This window comes from Bufo bufo, unplaced genomic scaffold, assembly GCF_905171765.1.
Source record: "Bufo bufo unplaced genomic scaffold, aBufBuf1.1, whole genome shotgun sequence".
NCBI classification, from domain to species: Eukaryota; Metazoa; Chordata; class Amphibia; order Anura; family Bufonidae; genus Bufo; species Bufo bufo.
Window position 1 is genome coordinate 26,396 of NW_024400415.1, and position 6,575 is coordinate 32,970.

Sequence of the window (6,575 nt, forward strand, 5' to 3'; positions counted from 1 at the left end):
TTCAAACCCTACTCCTGGTATATCCTTTCTTTAAAAACACTGAAGGAAAGTACAGTTGGTCCTTGGAGCAAGCGTTTCATTATCAGCAATCAAGAATTCATTATGAAAATTTGACTTTTTCTGGATGCAGTCTCAAAATGTCAACCTTGGGTTAATCAAAAACAAATCAAAGCCATTTGTACATACCACACTGGCCAAGTGGTTAAGGTTTTGGAAATAAAATCCAAAAGATTTGTATCTATTTGGGTGTAAACCCCTCTCCAAACGTGAGGCTTATATTTGAAATTCTGCCAAGTTTCCTTCAAAGGAGCCAATCCTGGAATAACATTGAAGCTATTTTTGCATAGTCACAAAAACTTTCACCTGTCGCAACAATGAACTTTATGTTAACAACACTGCATAAATTCCTGGGCTTTAAACTCAAATTGCTACTTAAAGCAAAGAAAATTAAGATTCAAAGTCAGTTATTGAAGAAAGAAATTGTATAAACCTACATAAAGAGCTTTGTTGTTATAACTGTTGAAACGCTGAAGGTGACAACAGTTGACCCTCGGAGCAAGCGTTTTATTTTTAGCCATCAACATTTCATTATGAAAATTCAGCTTTTTGTGTATGTAGTCTCAAAATGCCAACCTAGGGTTCATGAAGAGCAAATGATAGCCATTTGTTCATTGGTTCTTAGCAGGGTGACAAAATGGTTAAGGATTTGGAAATAAAACCATTAGATGCGTATCCATGTGGGTGTGAACACCTCTCCAAGTGTGAGGTTTACCTTTCGGAGGTCTGTCACATTTCCTGCAAAGGAGCCAACCCTAGAGCAACATTGAAGCTGTACGCGCATGGTCACAAGAACTTTCCCCTGTCGCAACAATGAACTTTATGTTATGACCAAGACATGAATTCCTTGGCTTTAGAGTCAAAATTGCTATTTAAGGAAAAGATAATTAAGCTTTAAAGTTAGTTCATAAAGATAGAAATTGTTTAAACCTATAGAAAGTGCTGTGGTGTTATAACTGCTACCTTTGATGGCAAGCGTCCAGCTCACAGATTTTTACTAGGATGGCCGAGTGGTTAAGGCGTTGGACTTAAGATCCAACGGATATATATCCGCGTGGGTTCAAACCCCACTCCTGGTAGCCCTTTTCTTTAAAACGCTGAGGGTGATGACAACTAACACTCTGAGCAAGCTTTTTTCGGCCATCAACATTTCAATAATAATCTTTGGCTTTTATGTGTATCCATATGGGTGTGAACCACTCTCCAAGCGTAAGGATGTTTTTTGGAGTTCTCCCAAGTTTCCTACAAAGGAGCCAATCCTGGAATAACATTAAAGCTATTCTTGCATGGTCATAAAAACTTTCTCTAGTCGTCGCAACAATGATGTTTATGTTGTGACCACTAGATAAATTCATTGGCTTTGCACACGCAATTGCCATTTAAGGCAAAGATAATTAAGTTTCCAAGTCATTTCTTAAAGATAGAAATTATATAAACCTATGTAAAGAACTGTGGTGTTATAACTGTTTCCTTTCATTGCAAGAAATAAAAGCGCATAGACTTTCACCAGGATGGCCGAGTGGTTAAGGCGTTGGACTTAAGATCCAATGGATATGTATCCGCGTGGGTTCAAACCCCACTCCTGGTATATCCTTTCTTTAAAAACGCTGAAGGAAAGTACAGTTGGTCCTTGGAGCAAGCGTTTCATTATCAGCAATCAAGATTGCATTATGAAAATTTGACTTTTTCTGGATGCAGTCTCAAAATGTCAACCGTGGGTTAATCAAAAACAAATCAAAGCCATTTCTACATACCACACTGGCCAAGTGGTTAAGGTTTTGGAAATAAAATCCAAAAGATTTGTATCTATTTGGGTGTAAACCCCTCTCCAAACGTGAGGCTTATATTTGAAATTCTGCCAAGTTTGCTTCAAAGGAGCCAATCCTGGAATAACATTGAAGCTATTTTTGCATAGTCACAAAAAATTTCACCTGTCGCAACAATGAACTTTATGTTAACAACACTGCATAAATTCCTGGGCTTTAAACTCAAATTGCTACTTAAAGCAAAGAAAATTAAGATTCAAAGTCAGTTATTGAAGAAAGAAATTGTATAAACCTACATAAAGAGCTTTGTTGTTATAACTGTTGAAACGCTGAAGGTGACAACAGTTGACCCTCGGAGCAAGCGTTTTATTTTTAGCCATCAACATTTCATTATGAAAATTCAGCTTTTTGTGTATGTAGTCTCAAAATGCCAACCTAGGGTTCATGAAGAGCAAATGATAGCCATTTGTTCATTGGTTCTTAGCAGGGTGACAAAATGGTTAAGGATTTGGAAATAAAACCATTAGATGCGTATCCATGTGGGTGTGAACACCTCTCCAAGTGTGAGGTTTACCTTTCGGAGGTCTGTCACATTTCCTGCAAAGGAGCCAACCCTAGAGCAACATTGAAGCTGTACGCGCATGGTCACAAGAACTTTCCCCTGTCGCAACAATGAACTTTATGTTATGACCAAGACATGAATTCCTTGGCTTTAGAGTCAAAATTGCTATTTAAGGAAAAGATAATTAAGCTTTAAAGTTAGTTCATAAAGATAGAAATTGTTTAAACCTATAGAAAGTGCTGTGGTGTTATAACTGCTACCTTTGATGGCAAGCGTCCAGTTCACAGATTTTTACTAGGATGGCCGAGTGGTTAAGGCGTTGGACTTAAGATCCAATGGATATATATCCGCGTGGGTTCAAACCCCACTCCTGGTAGCCCTTTTCTTTAAAACGCTGAGGGTGATGACAACTAACACTCTGAGCAAGCTTTTTTCGGCCATCAACATTTCAATAATAATCTTTGGCTTTTATGTGTATCCATATGGGTGTGAACCACTCTCCAAGCGTAAGGATGTTTTTTGGAGTTCTCCCAAGTTTCCTACAAAGGAGCCAATCCTGGAATAACATTAAAGCTATTCTTGCATGGTCATAAAAACTTTCTCTAGTCGTCGCAACAATGATGTTTATGTTGTGACCACTAGATAAATTCATTGGCTTTGCACACGCAATTGCCATTTAAGGCAAAGATAATTAAGTTTCCAAGTCATTTCTTAAAGATAGAAATTATATAAACCTATGTAAAGAACTGTGGTGTTATAACTGTTTCCTTTCATTGCAAGAAATAAAAGCGCATAGACTTTCACCAGGATGGCCGAGTGGTTAAGGCGTTGGACTTAAGATCCAATGGATATGTATCCGCGTGGGTTCAAACCCCACTCCTGGTATATCCTTTCTTTAAAAACGCTGAAGGAAAGTACAGTTGGTCCTGGGAGCAAGCGTTTCATTATCAGCAATCAAGATTGCATTATGAAAATTTGACTTTTTCTGGATGCAGTCTCAAAATGTCAACCGTGGGTTAATCAAAAACAAATCAAAGCCATTTCTACATACCACACTGGCCAAGTGGTTAAGGTTTTGGAAATAAAATCCAAAAGATTTGTATCTATTTGGGTGTAAACCCCTCTCCAAACGTGAGGCTTATATTTGAAATTCTGCCAAGTTTGCTTCAAAGGAGCCAATCCTGGAATAACATTGAAGCTATTTTTGCATAGTCACAAAAACTTTCACCTGTCGCAACAATGAACTTTATGTTAACAACACTGCATAAATTCCTGGGCTTTAAACTCAAATTGCTACTTAAAGCAAAGAAAATTAAGATTCAAAGTCAGTTATTGAAGAAAGAAATTGTATAAACCTACATAAAGAGCTTTGTTGTTATAACTGTTGAAACGCTGAAGGTGACAACAGTTGACCCTCGGAGCAAGCGTTTTATTTTTAGCCATCAACATTTCATTATGAAAATTCAGCTTTTTGTGTATGTAGTCTCAAAATGCCAACCTAGGGTTCATGAAGAGCAAATGATAGCCATTTGTTCATTGGTTCTTAGCAGGGTGACAAAATGGTTAAGGATTTGGAAATAAAACCATTAGATGCGTATCCATGTGGGTGTGAACACCTCTCCAAGTGTGAGGTTTACCTTTCGGAGGTCTGTCACATTTCCTGCAAAGAAGCCAACCCTAGAGCAACATTGAAGCTGTACGCGCATGGTCACAAGAACTTTCCCCTGTCGCAACAATGAACTTTATGTTATGACCAAGACATGAATTCCTTGGCTTTAGAGTCAAAATTGCTTTTAAGGAAAAGATAATTAAGCTTTAAAGTTAGTTCATAAAGATAGAAATTGTTTAAACCTATAGAAAGTGCTGTGGTGTTATAACTGCTACCTTTGATGGCAAGCGTCCAGTTCACAGATTTTCACCAGGATGGCCGAGTGGTTAAGGCGTTGGACTTAAGATCCAATGGATATATATCCGCGTGGGTTCAAACCCCACTCCTGGTAGCCCTTTTCTTTAAAACGCTGAGGGTGATGACAACTAACACTCTGAGCAAGCTTTTTTTGGCCATCAACATTTCAATAATAATCTTTGGCTTTTATGTGTATCCATATGGGTGTGAACCACTCTCCAAGCGTAAGGATGTTTTTTGGAGTTCTCCCAAGTTTCCTACAAAGGAGCCAATCCTGGAATAACATTGAAGCTATTCTTGCATGGTCATAAAAACTTTCTCTAGTCGTCGCAACAATGATGTTTATGTTGTGACCACTAGATAAATTCATTGGCTTTGCACACGCAATTGCCATTTAAGGCAAAGATAATTAAGTTTCCAAGTCATTTCTTAAAGATAGAAATTATATAAACCTATGTAAAGAACTGTGGTGTTATAAATGTTTCCTTTCATTGCAAGAAATAAATTTCACAGACTTTCACCAGGATGGCGGAGGGGTTAAGGCGTTGGACTTAAGATCCAATGGATTTGTATCCGTGTGGGTTCAAACCCTACTCCTGGTATATCCTTTCTTTAAAAACACTGAAGGAAAGTACAGTTGGTCCTTGGAGCAAGCGTTTCATTATCAGCAATCAAGAATTCATTATGAAAATTTGACTTTTTCTGGATGCAGTCTCAAAATGTCAACCTTGGGTTAATCAAAAACAAATCAAAGCCATTTGTACATACCACACTGGCCAAGTGGTTAAGGTTTTGGAAATAAAATCCAAAAGATTTGTATCTATTTGGGTGTAAACCCCTCTCCAAACGTGAGGCTTATATTTGAAATTCTGCCAAGTTTCCTTCAAAGGAGCCAATCCTGGAATAACATTGAAGCTATTTTTGCATAGTCACAAAAACTTTCACCTGTCGCAACAATGAACTTTATGTTAACAACACTGCATAAATTCCTGGGCTTTAAACTCAAATTGCTACTTAAAGCAAAGAAAATTAAGATTCAAAGTCAGTTATTGAAGAAAGAAATTGTATAAACCTACATAAAGAGCTTTGTTGTTATAACTGTTGAAACGCTGAAGGTGACAACAGTTGACCCTCGGAGCAAGCGTTTTATTTTTAGCCATCAACATTTCATTATGAAAATTCAGCTTTTTGTGTATGTAGTCTCAAAATGCCAACCTAGGGTTCATGAAGAGCAAATGATAGCCATTTGTTCATTGGTTCTTAGCAGGGTGACAAAATGGTTAAGGATTTGGAAATAAAACCATTAGATACGTATCCATGTGGGTGTGAACACCTCTCCAAGTGTGAGGTTTACCTTTCGGAGGTCTGTCACATTTCCTGCAAAGGAGCCAACCCTAGAGCAACATTGAAGCTGTACGCGCATGGTCACAAGAACTTTCCCCTGTCGCAACAATGAACTTTATGTTATGACCAAGACATGAATTCCTTGGCTTTAGAGTCAAAATTGCTATTTAAGGAAAAGATAATTAAGCTTTAAAGTTAGTTCATAAAGATAGAAATTGTTTAAACCTATAGAAAGTGCTGTGGTGTTATAACTGCTACCTTTGATGGCAAGCGTCCAGTTCACAGATTTTCACCAGGATGGCCGAGTGGTTAAGGCGTTGGACTTAAGATCCAATGGATATATATCCGCGTGGGTTCAAACCCCACTCCTGGTAGCCCTTTTCTTTAAAACGCTGAGGGTGATGACAACTAACACTCTGAGCAAGCTTTTTTTGGCCATCAACATTTCAATAATAATCTTTGGCTTTTATGTGTATCCATATGGGTGTGAACCACTCTCCAAGCGTAAGGATGTTTTTTGGAGTTCTCCCAAGTTTCCTACAAAGGAGCCAATCCTGGAATAACATTGAAGCTATTCTTGCATGGTCATAAAAACTTTCTCTAGTCGTCGCAACAATGATGTTTATGTTGTGACCACTAGATAAATTCATTGGCTTTGCACACGCAATTGCCATTTAAGGCAAAGATAATTAAGTTTCCAAGTCATTTCTTAAAGATAGAAATTATATAAACCTATATAAAGAACTGTGGTGTTATAAATGTTTCCTTTCATTGCAAGAAATAAATTTCACAGACTTTCACCAGGATGGCCGAGTGGTTAAGGCGTTGGACTTAAGATCCAATGGATTTGTATCCGCGTGGGTTCAAACCCTACTCCTGGTATATCCTTTCTTTAAAAACACTGAAGGAAAGTACAGTTGGTCCTTCGAGCAAGCGTTTC

At 37.9% G+C, this 6,575-nt stretch overlaps 4 non-coding genes across 4 annotated transcripts; all 4 read left to right on the forward strand.

The window, feature by feature from the left end:
- Positions 1-1,562: 1,562 nt before the first annotated feature.
- On the forward strand, positions 1,563-1,645 carry TRNAL-UAA. The gene has a single exon. It is a non-coding gene; the product is annotated as a tRNA-Leu (tRNA).
- A 1,542-nt stretch (positions 1,646-3,187) lies between these two features.
- Positions 3,188-3,270, forward strand: TRNAL-UAA. Its single transcript has one exon. It is a non-coding gene; the product is annotated as a tRNA-Leu (tRNA).
- Positions 3,271-4,302: 1,032 nt separating this feature from the next.
- On the forward strand, positions 4,303-4,385 carry TRNAL-UAA. The gene has a single exon. It is a non-coding gene; the product is annotated as a tRNA-Leu (tRNA).
- Positions 4,386-5,926: 1,541 nt separating this feature from the next.
- TRNAL-UAA lies at positions 5,927-6,009 on the forward strand. Its single transcript has one exon. It is a non-coding gene; the product is annotated as a tRNA-Leu (tRNA).
- The last annotated feature ends 566 nt before the right edge of the window (positions 6,010-6,575 follow it).